The 25,704-nt window shown below is 47.5% G+C and overlaps 1 protein-coding gene across 1 annotated transcript in view; it reads right to left on the reverse strand.

Moving 5' to 3' along the window:
- Positions 1–25,704, reverse strand: part of LOC144775259 (protein FAM78B) — a 171,145-nt gene that overhangs the window by 116,310 nt on the left and 29,131 nt on the right. The window lies entirely within an intron of this gene.

Raw genomic sequence — 25,704 nt, forward strand, 5'->3', positions numbered from 1 at the left:
AGCCCCGGCGCGCTGCAAGAGCCTTATACCAGCCGTCGGTAGGGTCGGCAATCATGCCCCCAGGGTGCTATCAGACATAGGCGACCTGTGGTCTGTGTGGGAGACCCCTGGTGCACCCCAGGGTGCTATCAGACATAGGCGACCTGTGATCTGTGTGGGAGACCCCTCGTGCACCCTAGGGTGCTATCAGACATAGGCGACCTGTGGTCAGTGTGGGAGACCCCTCGTGCACCCTAAGGTGCTATCAGACATAGGCAACCTGTGGTCTGTGTGGGAGACCCCTCGTGCACCCCAGGGTGCTATCAGACATATGCGACCAGCGGTCAGTCTGGGAGACATCTCATGCACCCCAGGGTGCTATCAGACATATGCGACCTGCGGTCAGTGTGGGAGACATCTCATGCACCCCAGGGTGCTATCAGACATAGACGACCTGCGGTCAGTGTGGGCGACCCCTTGTGCACCCTAGGGTGCTATCAGACAAAGGCTACCTGTGGTCTGTGTGGGAGACCCCTCGTGCACCCCAGGGTGCTATCAGACATATGCGACTTGCGGTCAGTGTGGGAGACATCTCATGCACCCCAGGGTGCTATCAGACATATGCGACCTGCGGTCAGTGTGGGAGACATCTCATGCACCCCAGGGTGCTATCAGACATATGCGACCTGCGGTCAGTGTGGGAGACATCTCATGCACCCCAGGGTGCTATCAGACATATGCGACCTGCGGTCTGTCTGGGAGACATCTCATGCACCCCAGGGTGCTATCAGACATAGACGACCTGCGGTCAGTGTGGGCGACCCCTTGTGCACCCTAGGGTGCTATCAGACACAGGCGACCTGCGGTCAGTGTGGAAGACCCCTCGTGCACCCCAGGGTGCTATCAGACACAGGCGACCTTCGGTCAGTGTGAAAGACATCTCGTGCACCCAGGGTGCTACTAGACATAGACGACCTGTGGTCTGTGTGGGAGACCCCTTGTGCACCCTAGGGTGCTATCAGACACAGACGACCTGCGGTCAGTGTGGGAGACCCCTCGTGCACCCCAGGGTGCTATCAGACATAGGCGACCTGCGGTCTGTGTGGGAGACCCCTCGTGAACCCCAGGGTGCTATCAGACATAGGCGACCTTCGGTCAGTGTGAAAGACATCTCGTGCACCCCAGGGTGCTACTAGACATAGACGACCTGTGGTCTGTGTGGGAGACCCCTTGTGCACCCTAGGGTGCTATCAGACACAGGCGACCTGCGGTCAGTGTGGGAGACCCCTCGTGCACCCCAGGGTGCTATCAGACATAGGCGACCTGCGGTCAGTGTGGGAGACCCCTTGTGCACCCCAGGGTGCTATCAGACATAGGCGACCTGCGGTCAGTGTGGGAGACCCCTCGTGTACCCCAGGGTGCTATCAGACATAGGCGACCTTCGGTCAGTGTGAAAGACATCTCGTGCACCCCAGGGTTCTACTAGACATAGACGACCTGTGGTCTGTGTGGGAGACCCCTTGTGCACCCTAGGGTGCTATCAGACACAGGCGACCTGCGGTCTGTGTGGGAGACTCCTCGTGCACCCCAGGGTGCTATCAGACATAGGCGACCTGCGGTCAGTGTGAGAGGCATCTCCTGTAACTCATGGTGCTATCAGACATAGACGACCTGTGGTCTGTGTGGGAGACCCCTCGTGCACCCCTTAGTGCTACAATATGTGTGGGAGACCCCTCGTGCACCCCAGGGTGCTATCAGACAGGCGACCTGTGGTCTGTGTGGGAGACCCCTCGTGCACCCCAGGGTGCTATCAGACATAGGCGCCCTGTGGTCTGTGTGGGAGACCCCTCGTGCACCCCGGGGTACTATCAGACATAGGCGCCCTGTGGTCTGTGTGGGTGACCCCTCGTGCACCCCAGGGTGCTATCAGACATAGGTGACCTGTGGTCTGTGTGGGAGACCCCTCGTGCACCCTAGGGTGCTATCAGACATAGGCTACCTGTGGTCTGTGTGGGAGACCCTTCGTGCACCCCAGGGTGCTATCAGACATAGGCGCCCTGTGGTCTGTGTGGGAGACCCCTTGTGCACCCCAGGGTGCTATCAGACATAGGCACCCTGTGGTCTGTGTGGGTGACCCCTCGTGCACCCCAGGGTGCTATCAGACATATGTGACCTGTGGTCTGTGTGGGAGACCCCTCGTGCACCCTAGGGTGCTATCAGACATAGGCAACCTGTGGTCTGTGTGGGAGACCCTTCGTGCACCCCAGGGTGCTATCAGACATAGGTGACCTGTGGTTTGTGTGGGAGACGCCTCGTGCACCCTAGGGTGCTATCAGACATAGGCGACCTGTGGTCTGTGTGGGAGACCCCTCGTGCACCCTAGGGTGCTATCAGACATAGGCGACCTGTGATCTGTGTGGGAGACCCCTCGTGCACCCTAGGGTGCTATCAGACATAGGCGACCTGTGGTCTGTGTGGGAGACCCCTTGTGCACCCTAGGGTGCTATCAGACATAGGCAAATTGTGGTCTGTGTGGGAGACCCCTCGTGCACCCTAGGGTGCTATCAGACATAGGTGACCTGTGGTCTGTGTTGGAGACTCCTCGTGCACCCCAGGGTGCTATCAGACATAGGCGACCTGTGGTCTGTGTGGGAGACATCTCATGCAATCCAGGGTGCTATCAGACATAGGCGCCCTGTGGTCTGTGTGGGAGACCGCTCGTGCACCCCAGGGTGCTATCAGACATAGGCAACCTGTGGTCTGTGTGGGAGACCCCTCGTGCACCCTAGGGTGCTATCAGACATAGACGCCTGTGGTCTGTGTGGGAGACCCCTCGTGCACCCTAGGGTGCTATCAGACATAGACAACCTGTGGTCTGTGTGGGAGACCCCTCGTGCACCCCAGGGTGCTATCAGACATATGTGACCTGTGGTCTGTGTGGGAGACCCCTCGTGCACCCTAGGGTGCTATCAGACATAGACGGCCTGTGGTCTGTGTGGGAGACCCCTCGTGCACCATAGGGTGCTATCAGACAGAGGCAACCTGTGGTCTGTGTGGGAGACCCCTCGTGCACCCCAGGGTGCTATCAGACATAGGCGACCTGTGGTCTGTGTGGGAGACATCTCATGCACCCCAGGGTGCTATCAGACATAGGCGACCTGTGGTCTGTGTGGGAGACCCCTCGTGCACCCCAGGGTGCTATCAGACATAGGCGACCTGTGGTCTGTGTGGGAGACCCCTCGTGCACCCTAGGGTGCTATCAGACAGAGGCAACCTGTGGTCTGTGTGGGAGACCCCTCGTGCACTCCAAGGTGCTATCAGACATAGGCGCCCTGTGGTCTATGTGGGAGACCCCTCGTGCACCCCAGGGTGCTATCAGACATAGGCGACCTGTGGTCTGTGTGGGAGACCCTTCATGCACCCCAGGGTGCTATTAGACATAGGCGACCTGTGGTCTGTGTGGGAGACCCCTTGTGCACCCTAGGGTGCTATCAGACATAGGCGAATTGTGGTCTGTGTGGGAGACCCCTCGTGCACCCCAGGGTGCTATCAGACATAGGCGACCTGTGGTCTGTGTGGGAGACCCCTGGTGCACCCCAGGGTGCTATCAGACATAGGCGACCTGTGATCTGTGTGGGAGACCCCTCGTGCACCCTAGGGTGCTATCAGACATAGGCGACCTGTGGTCTGTGTGGGAGACCCCTGGTGCACCCCAGGGTGCTATCAGACATAGGCGACCTGTGGTCTGTGTGGGAACCCCTGGTGCACCCCAGGGTGCTATCAGACATAGACGGCCTGTGGTCAGTGTGGGAGACCCCTCGTGCACCCCAGGGTGCTATTAGACATAGGCGACCTGTGATCTGTGTGGGAGACCCTTTGTGCACCCCAGGGTGCTATCAGACATAGACGGCCTGTGGTCTGTGTGGGAGACCCCTCGTGCACCCTAAGGTGCTATCAGACATAGGCGACCTGTGGTCTGTGTGGGAGACCCCCTCGTGCACCCTAGGGTGCTATCAGACATAGGCAACCTGTGGTCTGTGTGGGAGACCCCTCGTGCACCCTAGGGTGCTATCAGACATAGGCGACCTGTGGTCTGTGTGGGAGACCCCTCGTGCACCCCTTGGTGCTACAATATGTGTGGGAGACCCCTCGTGCACCCTAGGGTGCTATCAGACATAGGCGACCTGTGGTCTGTGTGGGAGACCCCTCGTGCACCCTAGGGTGCTATCAGACATAGACGGCCTGTGGTCTGTGTGGGAGACTCCTCGTGCACACTAGGGTGCTATCAGACATAGGTGACCTGTGGTCTGTGTGGGAGACCCCTCGTGCACCCTAGGGTGCTATCAGACATAGACGGCCTGTGGTCTGTGTGGGAGACCCCTCGTGCACCCTAGGGTGCTATCAGACATAGGCAACCTGTGGTCTGTGTGGGAGACCCTTTGTGCACCCCAGGGTGCTATCAGACATAGACGGCCTGTGGTCTGTGTGGGAGACCCCTCGTGCACCCTAAGGTGCTATCAGACATAGGCAACCTGTGGTCTGTGTGGGAGACCCTTCGTGCACCCCAGGGTGCTATCAGACATAGGCGACCTGTGGTCTGTGTGGGAGACCCCTGGTGCACCCCAGGGTGCTATCAGACATAGGCGACCTGTGATCTGTGTGGGAGACCCCTCGTGCACCCTAGGGTGCTATCAGACATAGGCGACCTGTGGTCTGTGTGGGAGACCCCTCGTGCACACTAGGGTGCTATCAGACATAGGTGACCTGTGGTCTGTGTGGGAGACCCCTCGTGCACCCCAGGGTGCTATCAGACATAGGCGACCTGTGGTCTGTGTGGGAGACTCCTCGTGCACCCTAGGGTGCTATCAAACATAGGCGACCTGTGGTCTGTGTGGGAGACCCCTCGTGCACCCTAGAGTGCTATCAGACATAGGCGACCTGTGGTCTGTGTGGGAGACTCCTCGTGCACCCTAGGGTGCTATCAGACATAGGCAACCTGTGGTCTGTGTGAAAGACATCACATGCAACCTAGGCTGCTATCAGACTTAGGCAACCTGTGGTCTGTGTCGGAGACCCCTCGTGCACCCCAGGGTGCTATCGGACATAGGCGCCCTGTGGTCTGTGTGGGAGACCCCTCGTGCACCCTAGGGTGCTATCAGACATAGGCGACCTGTGGTCTTTGTGGGAGACCCCTTGTGCACCCTAGGGTGCTATCAGACATAGGCGCCCTGTGGGTGACCCCTCGTGCACCCTAGGGTGCTATCAGACATAGGCGACCTGTGGTCTGTGTGGGAGACTCCTCGTGCACCCCAGGGTGCTATCAGACATAGGCGCCCTGTGGTCTGTGTGGGTGACCCCTCGTGCACCCCAGGGTGCTATCAGACATAGGCGACCTGTGGTCTGTGTGGGAGACTCCTCGAGCACCTCTTGGTGCTACAGTATGTGTGGGAGACTGCTCGTGCACCCCAGGGTGTTATCAGACATAGACCTCCTGTGGTCAGAGTGGGAGACCCCTCAGGCACCCCTGCGTGCCAAGCCAGCCTTAGAATCCGGGTCAGTGTGAGCAGCACCCTACTGCACCCGTTTTTAAATATGAATCCAACGCCATTGTCTGTGAGCACCAGCCTGGTGTGACCATCCGTGCCACGCTTGGCCTATACCCAGGCCAAACAGCACCTCCCATGCACCCTTGGGCGCAGCCAGAAACATAAACCTATGGTTTGTGTGAGAGACAACACAGAGGCACGTGGTCTGTCCACGAGGTGGCACAGACCCCTGATGTATCTTTTCTCTTCCCCCTCCTGTATCCAGGATAGTTGAGCCTCGCCGTATCCCTTTAACCCTAAAATGAAGGTGTTCATCTTTATGTTTTTGCTCAACCCTCCTGAGTTTCAGTCTAATTTACAATTCTTTCCCTAGTGAGCCACCTCACTTGAAACATGAGTGCCCCGCCCATCGCTGACTGTAATAGGGGAAATAAAATGATAATAACGATAGGTTATTGTCATTTTATTTTGCCTTTTGAGCAGTGGGGCGATGCTTCTCCGCCTTAGCGGAGGAGCCGCCACTGCAGTCTCCTGCCGAAATATCGCAGGACTTTTGTTTTAAATGAGGTGCGTACTCAGGTTAAAAAAAAAAGTGATACAAGATCCTGGGATATCACATTCTGCTAGGAACGTGTAAAAAACATTATGCAGTTTCACACACCGTTAAAAAGATCTGCAAAACGCTAGGTAGAATTAAGAGCAGAACGGGGGTGTATCCAGCACTATGATACTTAGATGTTTTCCATGGTAATCCAGTGGAAACCTGCAAACATGTCTGCACAGTATAGGCAGGGCCACAGGACTAATGTGGCAAGTGAGGGTCAAATTATGTGACAGGGAAGGTTCAAATTATGTGGCAAGAAAAGGCAAATCATGCCACATAATGCGGCCCATTTTCTAACACTATTACTTCATTATTTTGTCATTTTAAAACTTGTTAATACTGGCTGGGCATTGGTTGCAACTTATTAGTACCAGTTTAACACAGAAATATAGCAATAAGCAAGAGAAAGGTGACCAGTCAAACTTTCAATGGGCCTTCCACTGCACGGCAACACATGTTGTTGCATTTTTGGTAACTTTTGAGCTAGAAACAATTTTTTGTTGTTAAATTCTGCAGATTATGCAGCAGATGATTGATTATGTGGCAAATGCAACAAATCTATAACTATGCGAAAATCACAGTGGCCGCACAATCGAGTCATTCCAGTGGCCCTAAGTATAGAAGTACTTCATTTAAGGCTTCATTCAGGACTCTTCTGCTGGTTGACGTGGGCCCACCCCTACCGGTGTGCCTTATTACCTGAATCACCAAAAATCTCAAAGGGAAAGAAAACTACCAAGCTGAGGTGTGTTCAAAGGTAGTTCACCTGTGCAGAGCAGACTATCTTGCTTGTAACTTGGTCTATTTGAGGACCTGCTTTCAGTCAAACATGACAGCCTCCTAGACCTACTTAAATGTAGGATGGGAACATCAGGGACCATTCTTAACTGGTTTGCATCTTTTCTCCAGAGCAGAACCCAAAGAATCAAGGTCAATATAACCTTATCCAAACACCCATAAATCACATTAGGGTCCCTCAGGGGTCTTCGCTCTCACCCATGCTCTTTAACTTATTCATGGAAGCCCTAACTGATTTGTTGAATTCATCTAACATCCACTATCACATGTACCCAGATGACACCCAACTGTACTTAAAACATCTCTTCTCCCAAAGATATTAGGTCTCTAAACTCAACCCTACAAAAACACAAAACTGGCTGACCGGTACCCACCTCAAACTAAACGCTTGCAAAACAGAATTCCTCCTAATTGTCCCACCCAAACACTCACCGGACATTGCAGAATGGATGAAACAACTAACAGCGCTGAATTGCGTACCTCACATTATAGAGTCAACGAGATCTCTGGGAAAAACAGTGGACAATAATCTGAACATGCAGGAGCACATCAGCTGTGCCACCAAAGGAGTGAACTTCCACATGAGCATCTTACAAAAAAATAAAACCCTTCCTGCCTCAGGATGACCTCAAATCTGCTGTTCAGTGTCTAGTGATTCCCAGGTTGGACTATGGGAGTGTAACATTATGCAGTGTACATAGAGCTAATCTAGCGCCTCTAAGGGCATCTCTCAACTCTGCTGCTAGGCTCATTCCAGTTTAAAAAAGGAACAATCACATCACTCCTGACCTGAAATCTCTTAACCGACTTGGATACGAGGCAAGGATTCATTTGAAAATTGCCTGCATGACCCATAAAGCCCTCCATTTCAACACTCCGAGATACCTTACACAAAAAAACTAGAGCTGTCTGGTGGTGGCAGAGCATCCAGAGGCTCTACTTCCCTACAAGTGAAACCACCCAAAAATTTAAAAAAGAAAGCTTATAACTGAGCCTTCTCAGGCATGGCCCCGAGAATCTGGAATGCCCTTCTGCCTGAAATCAGAAAGAATTCCTCAACTGCCCCATTCAAGGAAGATCTTAAAAGGAAACTGATGAACAAATTTATGCCATAGAATGCATGCTCTATACCCCAGGACATGATTTAGCCTGTAGCCTGCACGCATGCTTTTTTGTCACTGACTCTGTTCTTGTTATTCTACGCGTTGTTGTCTGCCTGGAAAACTGTTGCTTTTTCTCTAGGGGATTCTCCCGTACCTCATACTTGCTGGATGAGGTTGTTATTTCTATACATGTGGCCTTGATTATTGCAAAGTGCTCTGATACCTGCAAGGGTCATGTTTACGCTATATAAAACTTTATAGATAAAATAAATAAATTAGCAAAAATAGCAAGGTGATGGATGGAAGGCTTCAATTGATCTCAACCACTGGCAATCGCTCGGGCTGCATCCCGATCCATCATTTTTCACCCACCATGCCACTTCAGTTCGCACCCAGCCTTATGCAAATCAGTCTTGACCCTGTTTCTGATAGGAACAGTCCAGCCCAAAATGCCACACTCAGTAAGGCCATTTAGTGGTCTGATTTTCAGCTGAGTGGTAAGAGAAAATCCTCAGATTTTTTAGAAGTTCTAAATACACAGGGGAGTCCACCGGTGGAATATCCTCTTTCAAATGGCAGAGGAAATTCCTCCTGTGGATTGTCTTCAGAATGTAGCCTTCCCTCCACCAATCACAGTGATTTTCCTTAACAACCCAACTGATGTTTTCTTCTTTTTCCTTTTTTGGATGTTCTGTAAATCAATTAAGGGGTTTTAGACTTTTTTAGAATTTAAAATATATAGGGCCCAGTTACGAGTTTAGGTGTTATTTTAGGCATCTGATAATTAACAAGTCCAAGGAGTAAGTTATTTATTGGATGCGATAAATAACACTTATTACAAGTTTGTGAGGAATAACATGCAGATTTTTGTGTTGAATGCACGAAAGTCCAAAAGACTCAGTAAATACCGTATGCTTTTCCCCCTTAACTTTCGGTAGGTTTAACCTGCCAAAATTGTTGAACAAAGGATGTGTTAAATACCTTCAAACTCGTAATTCTGACCCATGCGTAAACAGTGGTATACAGAGGGATCAGACTTAACCGCCCCACTCATAGTCAGGCCCATATACAAATTTTTTATCCCAAATGCTCCTAGTTTTACACGTAACTTTTTAGTGATATTTAACTGATACGTTTGAACTATTTTTACATCAAGGTACACGTCACCTTTATGTTCTCTACATTTTAATTGCACTTCATTTTACTTCTTTATTCCTGGTGTCCTCATCACCTCTGACCAGCCACATTTCTAAAAAAAAATGTTAGCACTCATTTTCAGAGAATCATTGGTTTCAAATAATCTTCTCCTCTGCCAGTGACTTTGGCACAACTATTTTCTCATATATAACAAGTATATGTTCCGAAAGGCAATATTTAGGTTGAGCGATATAGGACAATTTACAATTATTACTACTTTTGTGTTCATCAATTAGTCTCAAATTCTGTGATCTGCCTGTCTAAATTCATAACATTAGTGAAATGAATTACTATCTTGACGTGAATTATTGTGAACATCATAACATAAATCACGTATGGTATGTGGTCTAATAAACACAAGAAAGTGATATAATGTACAATTGGAAAGCTTAAAGGCATCAATTGCCTTGATTATTAAATATCTTGAATAAGTGGTGATCCCTGTTCGTCGTACCATCAGTTCTCTGCTACTTGTTTGATCAGAATACTGTTGAATTCCATACCAGGGAGAATATGACATTGTGCGTTTTGAATGTGGACATGTTTCGGCTTCGCAAAATGATTGGGGAAAAACCTTCATCTGGAAAGGGGGCTGACACCCTTTTCGGAAGGAAGATTGTGGAGTATCACAGTCTTCAAATGCAGATGACCTTTACAATGTAGGTTAGAATGAGTGGAATTATTCAGCACCTGGTGGACTAATAATTACAAAAAGACTTGGATCCTAAAAGTGAAACCACTATATGGCGATCATGTATTCTGGCCTCGGAGTGCAGAGTTCATAACTTTTGAAAAGCACGCTCGTATGATTACCAAATATGACTTCTTCACAGGCAAGGCATGACAGAAGTATGCAAAATTCAAGTATATAACATCCACCAAACCAGAACCATGCTTTTGTCAACCACTAAGATGGCGATTAAATTGATCAGCTTGGTTGGGCCTAATTACACTGTGTTTCATACTAATTAGGCCACGAACGTCCAGATGGTCGACAATAGCTTTAATTGGGCATAGTTTCACAGTGATTCATACAGATTAGCGAATGATTTTCCAGCTGTTCAACAACAGAACCATTATATATAATTGTATAGTTTCATACACATTAGCGTCCAACTACTCAAATATTTAATTTATTATGCCTGATTTAATGGCATTCATAGAGAGTGGCAGCTACAACTCTGGATTGTAACCTATTTTGCCTAGTATCACAGCGTTAATAGAGATTAGCACCTGACTTTGCAGATGTTCGACAGCAAAACATATTATAGCTAATGTCATGTTTTTCACACTGGATATCATATGTTGAATATTAAACCAAATAATAAATCTACCAGCAGATACTAGACTCCACTTTGCCCTGTTCTTAAACTGACACTACGCATCCCTTCCACCAGTGGTCAGGAGTCAAATCAGATTAGGTTACTAATTCCAAACATAGACCAAGGGGTGTGGGTAAAACAGAACTAAGCCTTTTAAAACCCACTCTGGAGTGTATCCCATCTGGACCTGAGGCTTATGTCTGTTCATTGTCACTTAAAGAATAAAGAAAGATTAGCGACCGCGCAATGAAGGGCTCGCGATACAGCAAGAGGAGCGCACAGCCTCAGAGACGTGAGGTAGAGATCAATGCAAGTACTTAAGGGGTACTGTTCTAGTAGTGGCAGCGTCGCTCCACTGCTTCACAGCAGTGAAGAAAAGGAAACATAAAATGATATTAACTTGCGCTATTATAATTTTATGTTTCTTACGGCTGCAGCTTTGTGTTCAGGGCGGGGCTGTTCCGATGACAGAGGAGCAGGGGAGGAATGGTTTGACCACTCCTAAAGTGCACATGACTGTTTGGCTGTCCCTCTCGGGACGCCAGAACATTTATGCACACTCTGCATTTTCTCCATGCAGGCTTCATTACAGCCTGCATGGAGAACATGCCCAGGCCCCATTTCCTGGCTGAGCGCCAATCCATGGTGCTCAGACCACTCACAACGCTTCGTTGCAACGTTGTGAGTGGTTATCGTGTGGCTGTGAGCTGGGTGCTTCCTGCTGCTTCCTGCTGCGGGACCGGAATCAAGAAGCAGAGGACAGAGGAGAAACGGTGGTCGGCTGGCACGTGATTTTGGTTACTCTACCCCCTGACCCCCTCCCCACCACCCGCTTCTGAGGCATGACTCTAGGACAAAGGGTGAGGAGATCATGTCTGGGAGAATCTGGAGTAGCCAATGGAAATTCATTAGTCACGCAAAGAACTTCTGCTGGGAATCGACCCAAATAGAAAACCTACTTCGGCACCTCCCAAGTTCCCAAAGCAGGCCAGGACTGGCCATAGCGGGCACCAGGCAATCCCCCAGTGCGCCGCACGGGTAGGGGACCGGTTTGGGCCCCCTGGGGACTGTTTTTGTTACAGGGCCGTTTTTGCAAAATCGTCCCTGTAACAAAATCGGCCGAAAACCGGCCCTGTCAGAGAGCTTGACGCACCCACAACTCCGGGGGGAGGGGGGGGGGGGGTGTTGGCGGACGAGCACTTTGCCAGAGCCGGATTTGGTTCCCAGTCTGGCCCTGTTCCAAAGAAGTCAAGTGCCATCAAAATGATGAATAACAAAACAAGAGTTAAGGCGGAGACTACCCTTGTAATTGAACAGAAAAGAAGACATTTGCAAGTCAACATAGTGTAACAGCAAAGAGAGAGCAGGAGACAAAGGAGTTCATTATGAGGTATGTGGGAACACTGCATCATGGTCCTAGCCCCAGAATTACTGATCCCATAAGTAAAAGTTTAAGTGCCGGGGCCCAAAGTTTTGTTTAGAAGCCCTCAACCGCCAGAGTGCTTAATACCAAAGCTATGTAGTGTTGGTTCCAACTCAGGCCTCTTTAATTCACCACAAGACATTCCCTGTCCCTTTATCCCACTCTTGTAGTTTCCTGCTTTCTTCCTTTGTGTGGTATTTTCCAGTCTATCTCTTGCTCATTCTTTGCCCCTTGTTTGTTTTTTCCTATCTTGCTCTGAATCAGAGTATGGTGAGGAAAAATTACTGCTGGTGACCTGCGCGGGAAACACCAGCTAAAAGTAAGCACTTAATATTCATTAGGCGCCTTGATGCCCTTGGGCTAAGTTGCACGTTACAAGATGCCATTCATTCATTCATTCATTCACTCACTATTACCGTTTTCATAGAAGGAATAGGAAGTTGCTGCGTTACTTGTTGTCTGCACATCTATTTCGGGAGGTTTTTCCCGTTCAAAAGCCTTTTCCTCATGCATATTTCATTAGGTTTCTCCTAGCAAGGTGAGTATTGCTGAAACGTATATATTTCAAGGAATTATTCCATTTTATGTAATGACCTCGCCTCTCTGCCTGTGGCTGCATAGCCTTCCTGGAAAACTTGGGGCAAATTTACAAGGGGATATCGCCACCAGAATGTCACATTTAGCGATGTTCTGGTGGCGATATCCCCGTCTCCGTATTTACATAGTGGTGTTAAGGCCACTTAACGTGGCTCAACACCACCTTGTAAATAAGGCCCCTTTTCCGCTTCACTGAGCATGAAAGGGACGTGCAATCGGTGTTGCAGTGGGCGTTCTGCCGCAACACCCATTGCTTTTTGATGCTGGCCCATATTTACAATGCTGGGGCAGCCCCAAAGCAAAGACCAGGGAATACCTGGACTTAGACTGGTGATACAAGGTGAAACTATTAATTTCTCCTCATTGTTTGCTCTTTCCATGTACGCTGCATTCTGCAGCACAATAGAAAGAGCAAACTGCCTTTCAAGATTGTTTATGTGCAAGAAGGTTTCCATTCCTGTACATAAACAATCATCCCTGCAGCGCAGGCACCCTTGCAACATGGTGCAAGATTGCCTGTGCTGGTGCTAGGCAGCTTTATTAGTGCCATCACTAGGTGAAGCCCGGGGTGCACCGTATTTTTATAAATACGGCATATCCCTGCATTTTAAAAATATTGGAGCGCAGCCTTACCAATTTTGGCGTAACACCTCGCTCCGACATTTTGTTGTGAATATCTCCCCGTGATTGGATGATGCACTGGAAGATACCTTACACTCTATATCCTGTTTGGAAGATCCTGTATGATGATGCAAGGGGGAAGGCCTTGCGGTCCAGTGTTCCTGCACACCTTGAAAACCCCTCATTTGGCAGATAACACAAATGTGTAGCCGAACTGGTATTACCATAAATAACACAAGGAGGGCCAAAATGGATGCTGTGGGTAAACGCTCTTAATTTTGGGACATTTTCAGAATATTCTAATTTTATCCCAAGTTAAGAGACCAGCAGTAACAGAGCCAATATTTGAACAAAAAACTTGCGTCAACCCCTAGCTGGCAGTGGGCACCTCACCCATCATTTGGAGGCAGGCTGAGTTACTGGGCATGTAAAAAACGATGGTTAATGCCTTTACCACATGATGGCGATAATATCCTTGGTGGTTTTAAACGCCGATACCAAGTTCCCAATCCAAAATGGAGACAGACCTAAGTGGTAGCCCTTAATGTGAATTCAGGGTTAAACACTAGTTTCAGTTGATTTCCTATTTCTGCTACACTCGGAATGAGCCTGAAACAGGAAGTGACAATTGTAGATAGACTATGCAGACACTTAGCCCTTTAAAACTGTCTAGTCTGTCTAATGATAAACACTGTAAAAAGACTACGCAGTTGTTTCATCCTGTACATGTGTCTATTCTTTATGCTCAACACTGTTGCTGGACTATACATTTGTTCATTTCTTCTACATTGTCTAGTGTGTCTACTCCTGTAATCTGCAAAAGATTACACAAGTTACAATGACATGTGTGACATGACTTTTATGTGTGCTTTATACTATTCCACACAACACAGACCTTGAGGTATGGTAATAGTGTCATTGTCGGGCACTGAATGCATTGGAGTGAGGTATTAGGCCTAGAAAACAGGCCTACTTATTTTATAACGAGACATTCAGTTTGTGTGAAATAACAAAATACGTGCTCAGATGTTCAGATTTCTGAGACTCCCATTAACCTGGTGGAGAAATGTCGTTTCAGTCTCTGAAGGTCTTTAACAAACATGCAGCTGAAATGTGTTTAAGTTTGGTCCTGAGGAAAGGAGAGAAGTTATCAGAGCAGTAGAGTCTGTGTACGTTTTATCAACTGAAGAAAGTATTTTTCACTGTCCTAAGCAGCAAAACATGGACCGAGTGTGAGCTGATCCCTCCTCGTTTCACAGAGCACCATATACAAACAAGGATTGGCAAAGCCAAGAGGTCTCACCTATGCAATAGCGATTGGCTTTGCCAATGTTTTTTAGCCATGTTGTATACCAGCATGGGTGCTGATAAGCATAGCTAAAGGCTGGTGCAGAGTGGTGTAGAGTGCCGTGGAGGGAGTAGAGTGTCATAGAGTGGAGAGGCAAAGAGTTGAGTGGAGTCAAGTGGCATAGAGTGGAGTAGTGGAGTGGAGTAGTGTGTCGTAGAATAGAGGGGAGTAAGGTTGCACAGAGTGGCATAGAGGGAGTTACGCAGAGTGTCGCAGAGTGGAGTAGAGTGTTGTAGAGTGCCATACGGTGGAGTAGGGTGTTGTAGAGTGGAGTGGCATAGAGTGGAGCAGAGTTTTGTACAATTGGAGTAGGATTTAATGGAGTAGAGTGTCATAGAGTGGAGTATCATGGGATGTAATGTCGCAGAGTGGAGTAGAGTGGCCTAGAGTGAAGTGGAGTAGAGTACAGTGGTACAGAATAGAAAGGTGTACAGTGCAGAGGCGTAGAATGTATCAGTTTTGAGTAAAGTGTTGAAGGGTGCATTGGCGTAGAGTGCAGTGATGTAGAGTGCAGTGGTTTAGAGTAGAGTGAAGTGGCATAGAGTGGTGTAGTGTAGAAAAGTCTAGAGTGGCACAGAGTGTAGTGGTGCAGCGTAGAATGCAGTGCCGCAGAGTGGAGTGGCACAGAGTGGAGTTGAGTGGCATAGAGTTGAGTGGTGTACAGTAGATTGTTACAGAGTAGATTGAAATGGTGTGGAGGAGAATGGTGCAGGACAGAGTGGCGTGACATTGAGTTCAGTGGGGTAGACTGCAGTGGTGAGGAGTAAATTAGAGTGGTTTTGGATAGACTGCAGTGTGATAGAGAGTGGAGTGATGCAGAGTACAGTAGCATAGAGTGTAGTGGCGTAGAGTGCATTGGTTTAGAGTGTTGTAGAGGGCCGTAGAGTTAAGTGATGTATAGTAGAGTGCACTGACATAGAGTGCAGTGGCACAGAGTAGAGTGACGAAGAGTGCAGAAGTGCAGAGTAGAGTGTCATAGAGTGCAGTGGTGTACAGTGCATTGGCATATGGTGCAGTGGCACAGAATAGTGAAGAGTAGAGTGAAGCAGTGGCATAGAGTACAGTGGCAAAGAGTGGAGTAGAGTGCCGTAGAGAGCAGTGGCAAAGATTTGATTTTTTCGGGGTAGTGTAAAGTGGTGTAAAGTAGAGTGGATCAGGGTAGAGTGGATTGGTGCACAGTAGAGTGTAGTGGCATAGAGTAGAGTGGCATGGAGTGCAGTGATACAGAGTAGAGAGGATTGGTATAAAGTGTAGTGGTGTCGAGTGCAGTGGCGTAGAGTGTAGTAGAGTGTTGTAGAGTGGTGCAGAGTAGAGTGTAGTGGCATAGAGTGCAGTGGCATAGAGTTAAGTGGTGCAGAGTTGAGTAGAGTTCAGTAGTGGAGAGTGCAGTGTTGCAGAGTAGAGTGTCATAGAGTGTAGGGGTGTAGAGTACAGTGGCGTAGAGTGCAGTGGCAAAGAGTAGAGTGCTGCAGAGTAGAGAGGCATAGAGAGATGTGGCATAGAGTACACTGGGGCAGAGTAGAACATATTGGCGTAAAGTGCAGTGGCATAGAGTAGATTGTTTCAGAGTAGAGTGAAGGCAGAGAGTGATGTGCTGCCGGGTAGAGTGAAGTGGTGCATGTTAGACTGCAGTGGCATAAAGTTGAGTGGTGTAGAGTGCAGTTGCATAGAGTGGAGTGATGCAGAGTAGAGTGGTGTGTAGTGATGTATGATGCATTGGCATAGAGTGCAGTAGAATGACATAGAGTAAAGTGGTGCAGAGTAGAGTACAGTGGCATAGAGTGCAGTAGAATGACAGAGTAAAGTGGTGCAGAGTAGAGTACAGTGGCATAGAGTGTAGTGGTGCAGAGTAGAGTGGCATACAGCGGAGTGGTGCAGGATAGAGTGCAGTGGCACCGAGTGGAGTGGTGCAGAGTACAGTGGAGTGGTGCAGCGTAGGCTGCAGTGGTGTTGAGTAGTGGTGTTGAGTGCAGTGATGTAAAGTAGATTGTTTCAGCGAGTGAAGTGGCATTGAGTGGAGTGGAGCACAGTAGAGTAGAGTGGTGCAGAGGAGAGTGCAGTGGCATAGAATAGAGTGCAGTAACATGGAGCAGAGTGGTGTAGAGTAGAGTGGAATAAAGTGGATTATGCATGGTGTGACATTGCACTGCCATTATGGAAACCACATCTTCAATTAAATTAACCATTACATTTACACAGACATACAGTTTTACTGATAAAAACATACAGCACACAAACAATAATGTATACAAATGTCATCACCTAGCGTATTCATTTAATTTGTGCTTTCCTAATTCTGATATATTCTTAAATATCTGAACAGTTCATTTATAGTAACCCCGGGCCTAGTGTGCATAGCGGGGCAATGCGGAGGGCCACAGAGTTGAAAACAAACTCCATGGAGCTCCGCTACTCCGCCCGCCTCCACCCCCTATTAAGAAAGAAGTTACCCTTAATTAAAAAGAAAGTTAAAACCACTTACCTGTGTACCGCAGCGTCCCCGGGCTGCCCTCCTTCTCTTCCTTGCCTGTACCAGTAATGCTTGAGAAAACTGTGCATGAGCGCGCATGCGCATTTCTTGCGAGAAATGCGCGGGCGCGCGCGCAGGCACAATTTTCTCAAGCATTACTGGTACAGGCAAGGAAGAGGAGGCGGGTAGCCCGGGGATGCAAGGGTACACATGTAAGTGGTGTTCACTTTCTTTTTAATTAAGGTTAACGTATTTCTTGATAGAGGGGTGGAGGTGGGGGCTGGCAAACTCTGCTCCGCTGCAGAGAGTGCGGAGATTTGCCATCTCCGCATTCTCAGCAGAACGTGAAGAAGGCAAATCACAGCACGCTCCGTGTGCGGAGTGGAGGTCTCCGCCCACGGTTCATTTATAGACATTTACATTTTGTTGTGTGCTAGAAAAAATATAACATCCAACAGCCTTCCTCCAGCAAACACCCAGTAGCCAGAACGATGGTCATATAAATCCTCTCACTTTGAAGTCAGAAAAAGAAAGGTAAACACCAAGCCCCCTTGGAAAACAGTGCCTGACATTTGACTTCTGTTTTTGAATGCACAGCAAAAGTGACAAGATAAGAACAAGATTTAAAGGCTTGTTTACAGAAATCCAACATAGGTGGAAAGATGCAGTAAATAAGGTATTGGCCAAGGAAGAGAAGAACTCAAGCTGGACAGTCTAAGACAAAGGAAGCAAGGAAATAGAATCCACGCAAATGTGAGTTATAAACCACAAAGCCAATGGTCAGCAATGGCCAGAATGCATTCCCAGGGAAGCTTTTCGAATGTGCCCAAGATGTCTCTTGCAAACCAAACAGCTGCTCTGGTGGGTTTCAACCTAAACAGGTATATAGATACCGGTGACTCGGGCTGGTTTCTCACACATGGACCGATTGCTGGAGAGACGTTGGATAGGCAGTTCTGACTTCAGGGTTGAGAGCATGAAAAGGTATGCAGGGTAAGGAGTAGGAAATTATAAATGACTCGGTATGAGCCATATAGATTCAGCATAAATAAACTTACACAACTACATTTTAGTTAGTAGGCATTAGACTAACTGATTAGGGCTGTGTGATGGAATATGATTTGAGTGTATCTAAACTTTGCACTTTGTATATATTATTTGCTGAGATGTTTATATTATTTACAATCATTTTTACTCACATTAGATGTGCATTAATAGTGTATAATAAATACTCATACAATACAAATTACAAACGCCTGTGTATATATTCTGATTCTAGGGCGCAGGCCTATCCAAATAAGCATAACTCTGAGGGGAAAGGTGAAAGCCATCCGCCAGTTTTCCTTTTCTCTGAAAAGATTGCTGTTTCCTTTTGATGTTTGGGAAATCTACCAGGTATGACCTCAATAACGTCTGGGTCACAAGACACAGCCAGGAACAGAAAAAAAAGAATAAGATGTGTCGGAGAGAGGTGAGGTACAATATTACAAGTGGCTGAAGTAAGGCAAATACAGTACACTAGAGATATAAAAGAAGGGTCAGTGAAGTGGAACCTCAGCATAGAATCAGAGGGGATGTGTGAGACACAAACTTACAGCAAAAAGGGGCACTGGGAGAAGAGGTTTGTGAGAGCATCCTGCAATAAAAATAAAAGTGCGAGGGAAAATGAAATCAAAATCCAAAATTGGTTGAACCAGAAAGTATTGCACTGCGAAAACGAATTTGGTTTGTGCAAAAGGCTGTAAAACGAAATTTAAAAAAAGGAAATAACTGGAACGAATGCAACGGAAGTGAAATTGATAAAAAAATAAATATGACATGGAACCCCCCTGTCTTGCAACTTCCTTTGTCGTGTGTACTTTAAGGTGCGTTGTTACATCTTTTAAGTAAGTGAACCACAATTATGTCTTTTGATGTCCTGTCTGTCCATTTTCCCTCTATGAAAATAACTGGAAGTAAAACAAAATCAGTTTATAATTGCTTTATTTGTATAATCGGTCATTGATGCTTGAGTCAACAGTTTCTCTTTGGCTTTATTATTTTTGTATTTCAGGACCCTCTTCTAATTCATGTAGGTGTCCCCATCTCGCTTAGTTCCTTCTTGGAAGCCACGTCATGATGATGTGTTAATGCATAGGAAAGCGTCTATGCAGCTCCACAACCCTAGCAATTATTTTTGCAGTTTTATTTAGCACAAAACTAGCTCAATGCCATTAGAATATTGTACACGAGCAACAGATTACATCACACAAAGTTAGATTCTTTTTTTTAGGGATGGAGATGTTAAGTGGTTTGCCCAGGATCACAGGATATTGAGCTAATGCTGGGATCGACCCTGGTTTACCCAGTTCCAAAGTCAGCAGGAATGGCCGCCAGGTCACATGTACTCCCCATTGACTCTCGGTGGTCTTAGTATTTCTTCCATGTCTCCTGGGAAGCAGAAGTCTTGTGTTTACCGGGTGGTCATGGTCTCTTGAGGTGTCCGCCACACAGATGGCAGTGATTGGGCTTTATGTAGATCTTCTAGGAGACCATGGGCTAGCTCTTCTCCTGTTGCGGCTGTCCAGCCCCTCCTCTGGCTTTGCAATCACAGCAACGGGGTATTACAGTAACCCATGCTAGCTACCAGCCTGAGAGAGGGCAGTCTCCTGAAGACCTGCTCCCGGCAATGTGTCTGTCCTACATTGACAAGAACGGGTCTCGGTGACCAGGCGATGTTCAAGTTATTGTTGGTGGTCGCCAGAATATATCCAACTTTAAAGGCATAGGCGAAAAGCCTGTGATAACCACAATTCTGCTTTGTTGAAAATGTGAACTACCCTACCAGTCAGGGTGAAATGTATCTTGTCAACTTGGGGTTCATATTTATCCGGTTCCTTGGGCAGAAAGCCTCATGCCAGTTACAAATGGTCAAGGAGTGGATTTGTACTGGTGTCAGACTGAGTAGAACAGAAGGTCACCATGGCGAGGCGACAGCCAACAACACAGAACAAGCATCTGCAATGCAACAGGTCTCACATTTACGCGAATTCGAGTTATTGGCTTTGTAAATGACAAGGACTTTTATTTATGTTTTGATTTTTAAAATATAAATGAAAGGCATTGTCATTTACAATGTCAATAGCTTAAACTCTCGAAAATGCGAGACCTATTGCATTTCAAATGCTTGAAGACCTCACTAAGTTGCACCCTTCTGTCTCCCAAGGCCCCAGAAGAGGTCCCCGTTTGCTACATGTTAAATAAACAAGCCGGTGGTCACAACTCCGCATGAGAGACCCTCCTGCACTAAGAGAAACTCATTAAAGAAAATAGTGCTTACAGACTAAAGAAGACATACTGTGTAAAAACGAAGTAAAAGGGCCAGTCCTCATGGGAGGTTACAAATGAAGACAAGGCGGTACTAAGGGGGCACTCACAAGCCTAATAACGAATCAGAAGCCAGCATTTACAAAGGGCAATGACACAAGCCAATGACAAATATGGGTGGAGAGTGGGCGTGACTTCAAGTCCATACTCCAATACAGCATGGCTCGCACAGCACCGCATGAACTGCCCACGCTCTACCTAAAAAACAAGCAGTGGTAAAACAAGTAGATCTGGGTTGAATGTGTTAACGCACATGAGAGGGAGCCAACTGTGGTCGACAGAGAGGGCGCAGTCATAAAATAGTTTCTTATGCAGTTCAACAAAAGCACAAGAGTAGAGGCGGGAAGACAGACACAAACAGCCAATGATAGCATTGGATTGGAGATCAATGAAAGAACAATACTGCTTTGGACTGAGCCATGATGAAACTGACAGAAGTCTCAGAACAATGGCTGAAAGAGGTTAGATGAAGAAAGCTAATGGCTGAAACAGGCAGACACATACTATGTTGTTAGCAATAGGTCTGTTTGAGAGCTGCACTGTCAAAACCCAAAGCAAAAAGAGGTGGGTGGGTCAGGAGACACTCTCCCAACAAAGGAGGGAAGGGGGTGTCCTCCTGCACCCAACCGTAAGCAACAGAGAAGTAGCCTGCATGTCACAGCAAAATGCTGCCTCTTATCCAAAACTCTCTCTTGTTCTCGTGCCCTCCTTTCCTCCCAAGACCCGCTTCCTCCTTAGAGCTATAAACCTTAAGGGTGGCATAAAGTGTTAATAAAAAGGAAAACAATAATTTCACTCCTCAGTGTGATGAGGCAGGCAAATATCGACCGCTTTCAGAAGTCAAGCTGCAGTAAAATACAGAAAACTCTGTAAAATGAGAAACGACACCAAACTGTGTTGAATAGCTCTGTTGTAGCAACTGCGCCGTGGGCCCTGATGCAAGCAAGGAACGTTCCCGCCATCCCAGGTTTGGAAATTAAAAAACGTGCTATAATTAGAGTGAAGTAGGCCCCGTAGACCGCTGGTGCCACTGCTCCTGCTGCACTGTTGATAGTTAAGCCCCTGAAGCCGAGAGGCAGAAACGGTTGAGAGGCCTCCCATCGGCGCCCCTCCCCCACCCATAGCTGAGCGAGGCCCCCGCAGATCTGCAGCGAGGCCAGGGCAGGGGGGAGACTCGGGCGCAGGCTGTCTGCAGTGTCTCCCACAAATATCACCGCGTTAAACCCATCCCTGGCTCCACGTGCAGCTCCCGACTTAAACCCATCTGTCGGCAGCTCATGCTCACTCCCCTCTGTCACCACCACCCCAACCCTGGCTTCTACCCAACTCCCTCGCAACCCCACCCCCACGCTATTACCCCAGCCCCATCCCTGGCTTCGTAGTAAATTCCACCCCAGCCCCTGCCCCCAGTGTACTTCCACTTGGTCCCATGTGCACGCTCCCCTCAACTCCCCTCTCACCCCCCCCTCCCCTCCGTGGATGATCACTGGCCGCATGCTACAGGCAACTTGCCTAGTCCATCCCGACCTCAACCTACCCCATCTTATTCTCCTCCGCAACTCAAGGCCCCATCATCGAGTCCTTCCCCAACCCTCTGTGCGCCCCGTCTTTGTCTGCTACACCTTCAACACGAGCCCCCTCCAAAGTCCCCCGCGGGGCCCCTCCTCCCAGCTCCACCCTTCTTCGATCCACACAACCTTAGACATTACATTAACCTCTTTCTGTGGACCCGAGTCCCCTTCCACCGCTCCAATCCACACTGTCCCCGCCCTCTCTTCCACCCCTACTTGTCCCATCTACTCCAGGGCCTTCTCCAGCCCGCGCCACCCCTACACCCCGCCCCTGCGGCCCGCCCACCCTGCCTCGCTCAGCCTGTGCTCTCCAGCGGAGCTGTCCAAGTGCTGAACTTCTCTGCGCTCTTCCCATTGTAAATTAAACGTTCAAACCCTCGTTGCCAGCACCCACATGCAGCAGAAACCATTTATAATTGACCAACTAGAGTTTCCACCGGGGTACGCGTGAGTGTGCTTAGCGCACTCTCGTGATATCAAGTGCGCATTCTGTGCACTAAACGGTGTTTAGTGAAACCCCACGTACGTTTACAGAGCCTTAAGGAACCTTGAAGCGACTGCCGGAAGGCAGAACGCTGGCACAGCATAAAACATTGTAAACAGAAATAAAATGACTGTGCAGTGGTACTTTTTGTTTGCGGGTTGGGGAGGGTTTGATTACACTGCATGGCACTATTGTTTTCAAGGTAGGGGGTTGAGAAGGTGATACCAGCGTAAACAGTGTATGGCTCTGGTTACACGTTGATCAGAATTTTTCAATCCCCTATAAACCCCTGTTTCCGCAAGGATCTGAATTCCAAAGTGGGTGATGTTTACTGCATCCAGTAATTACCTGTGAAACATTTCGACAGGGTCGTGCCGTAATTTAAGACGGGGAAAAGGGTGCGGTTATTTCCCAAATAGCCATGATAGGTGTTATTAATTTCAACTGATAAATAATGGACCGCACCGTGGGGCATATTACCAACGAGTAGCAATAATTATCGCTAAATAGGCTTAGAGACAATTTTTTATCGCTGCCTATCGCTGGATATGTTAGCGGAGAAAACATGCTATTAGCAACGTTTTTTTCCATTGTGCTAAAATATCCAGTGATAGCGGCGAAATGCGTGAATATCGCAGAGAATACAGCGATATTCATGCATTAGTGACGAAATGCTATTAGCCATGTTATCCACCTCCCATTGGATAACATGGCTAAGAACTGGTCTGGGCAGGTGTTAGTATTTGGAGATATTCACGCTTAGAGCAAATATTTCCATCGCTACGCCTGCCTTGCTAATAGGCGATAGCAACGTTAACGACTGCTTTCAGTCGCTAACTGGTTGGGTACGCCCACTTTGCATGTCATTAGCGATAAACATCGCTGACATGCAAAGCGGGCCCCAAACCGCTCGGTATCGCCTAAAAGCTGTCGCTAACATCAGTTAGCGGCGATAATTGCCTATCGACCTGCATGGTAATATGCCCCCGTATTAGTTATTTATCAGGTGCAAAAAAAAACTGCACCTTTATTCGGACAAACTCGGAATCGGGGCCTATATTGGAAAATATGTGAGTTCTGTTGTAATTTAGGAACAAAGGCAGGGGTCCAAATCAGGGTGGGAGGTTCCCTATCACAAACCTCAGCATCTCCTTACGACAACCTCTGGATTCTGTACACAGCAATGTAGCATCTCTTACTAAGGAGTGTCATATACACTGAACATATAATATTCTATACTAGCTTTAAGGGGTTTCAGGTCAGCCTCCTTTTAGCCATTAGCTTTTCGTGGAACCTTTAGCCTATGGCTACATTGCCAATCACTTATTTGGTCTGCCCACAAGAGCATTTTAGTCTCACAGGTTTTCTATTGGTTGTGCCAGCGTGTCCTTTTGCCTCCAATGGAATTTATATCTGAAATCACATAGAAGTGACCCAGAAGCACTGGGGAGCAAGCGTTGACAAAAGCATCTGTTAAATGGATGCACAAGAAAAGAAAGCAATCCTTTCATTCACTAGCATTCATTTTTTAGATGTTTTTGCCTACGTTCACTCCCAAGCGGTGTCAAGCAGAGGAACACTGGCAAAGTCAATAGTTTTGACGATTGTATGACAAGTGCAGATAAGATCTGCTCGCCATACAAACATCAAACCTATTGGCTTTGTCAGAGATTGTTAGGTTTGGTTTAGTGACTGTCAAAAGCAGTATTCTAATCTTGCAAAATTATCAAAGACATAGGACGAAGAGACTCACATATGCTATGCTTAATTGTCGACTTTGCGAATGAAGTGGATTAATGCTTTTTTTCACCATATTAAGGTGGAATCTGCTGTTTTTATTGATGGTCCAGTCAAAAAAGATGTGTCTTCACAGAAAACATTTTAGAGCCAACCATTTGCTTGTCTTTGCTTCTCATTGCCTAAAATAAACTGTCATCCTTTCTTCCACATTCCACACTATTCAAAAATGGCAATAGGAAATTCAATTAATTCATTTGAAAGCCGAGAAACAAACACAAGTGACACTGTCAACATCATAAATACCACATCTATTGTTTGTGATGTAAATTAAGCTATTAAAGTTGATGCATGTTTACTGCAGTGTAACTAGGGGTGCCAGATCTCTCCTTACATGTCATACACTAAGGGGTAGATCAAGAGTTAAATCTTGATCTACCGCAGGCAACACGCTCCAGACATGGGCCAGCAAACAGCGGGAAAAACTACTCGTGGCAACGCTTTGCTAAAAACACCTTCACTGAGCAACTAAATCTTAGTAAACCATGTTTTTCTTCAGATTCAGAAACCGCATCGCTCCAATATCATGATTGGATCTCAAAAGCAGCTCATCTAACCATTCCACAGAGAACAGGCAAAGCTAGCAGGACTGCACCCAGGGAACCATGGTTTTCTGAAGATCAAAGACTAGCAAGAAGACTCTGTCGCGGCCAGGAAAGGTGCCGGCGTAAATGCTATGATTGTAAGGAAAAAGAAAAATATAAGTCAAGACTAGCTCAATATAAAGAACTGATAAAAAATAACAAAATCAGATACTACTCTGAAAAAATAGTAGGGGCACAAAATAGCTCAAAAGGACTATTTTCCACAGTTCTGAAACTTAGTCAGGTACAAGAGACCAGTCAAATCATGGCAGATCAAGCGTTCTGCGATAATTTGGCCTCTCATTTTTGTGACAAAGTTTCCATTATCTATAATACATTCATGACCCATTCGGGCAATACCCCATTGAACCAGGCTCCCCCAAATGAGACGACAAAGCTTTGTCTTGACACGTTCACCTTGGCATATGCCGATATCCCGCCCGGTCTCTAATTTTACACTAATGTCTCAGGAACTAACTGTTAAATATTTATTAGCAACCAGGTCAGGGTTGCAACTAGATCCCTGCCATCCCAACATTAGCCACAGGTTAGCTGAGACATTCGCCTGCCCTCTTATGGAGGTCCTGAACACCGTCATTAAAACCGCAATTTTCCCTTTCTCATGGAAAAGGACGTCCATCCTACCCCTTTTAAAAAAGTCTGACCTAGACAAACTGGATGTAGGTAACTATCGCCCCATCTCCTGCCTACCCCTACCGGCGAAGATCCTGGAAAAACACACGAACCAGGAATTAGGGACTTATATCGAGAACAATCAAGTCCTTGATCCGACACAGTACGGTTTCAGACGACAACATAGTTCCGAACTTGCCTTGCTCACCGCTACCGAGGAAATCAGAATGGCAGTTGACAAAGGCGGATCAGCAGTTTTGA

The sequence above is a fragment of the Lissotriton helveticus genome, chromosome 1_1, assembly GCF_964261635.1.
Source record: "Lissotriton helveticus chromosome 1_1, aLisHel1.1, whole genome shotgun sequence".
NCBI lineage: Eukaryota > Metazoa > Chordata > Amphibia > Caudata > Salamandridae > Lissotriton > Lissotriton helveticus.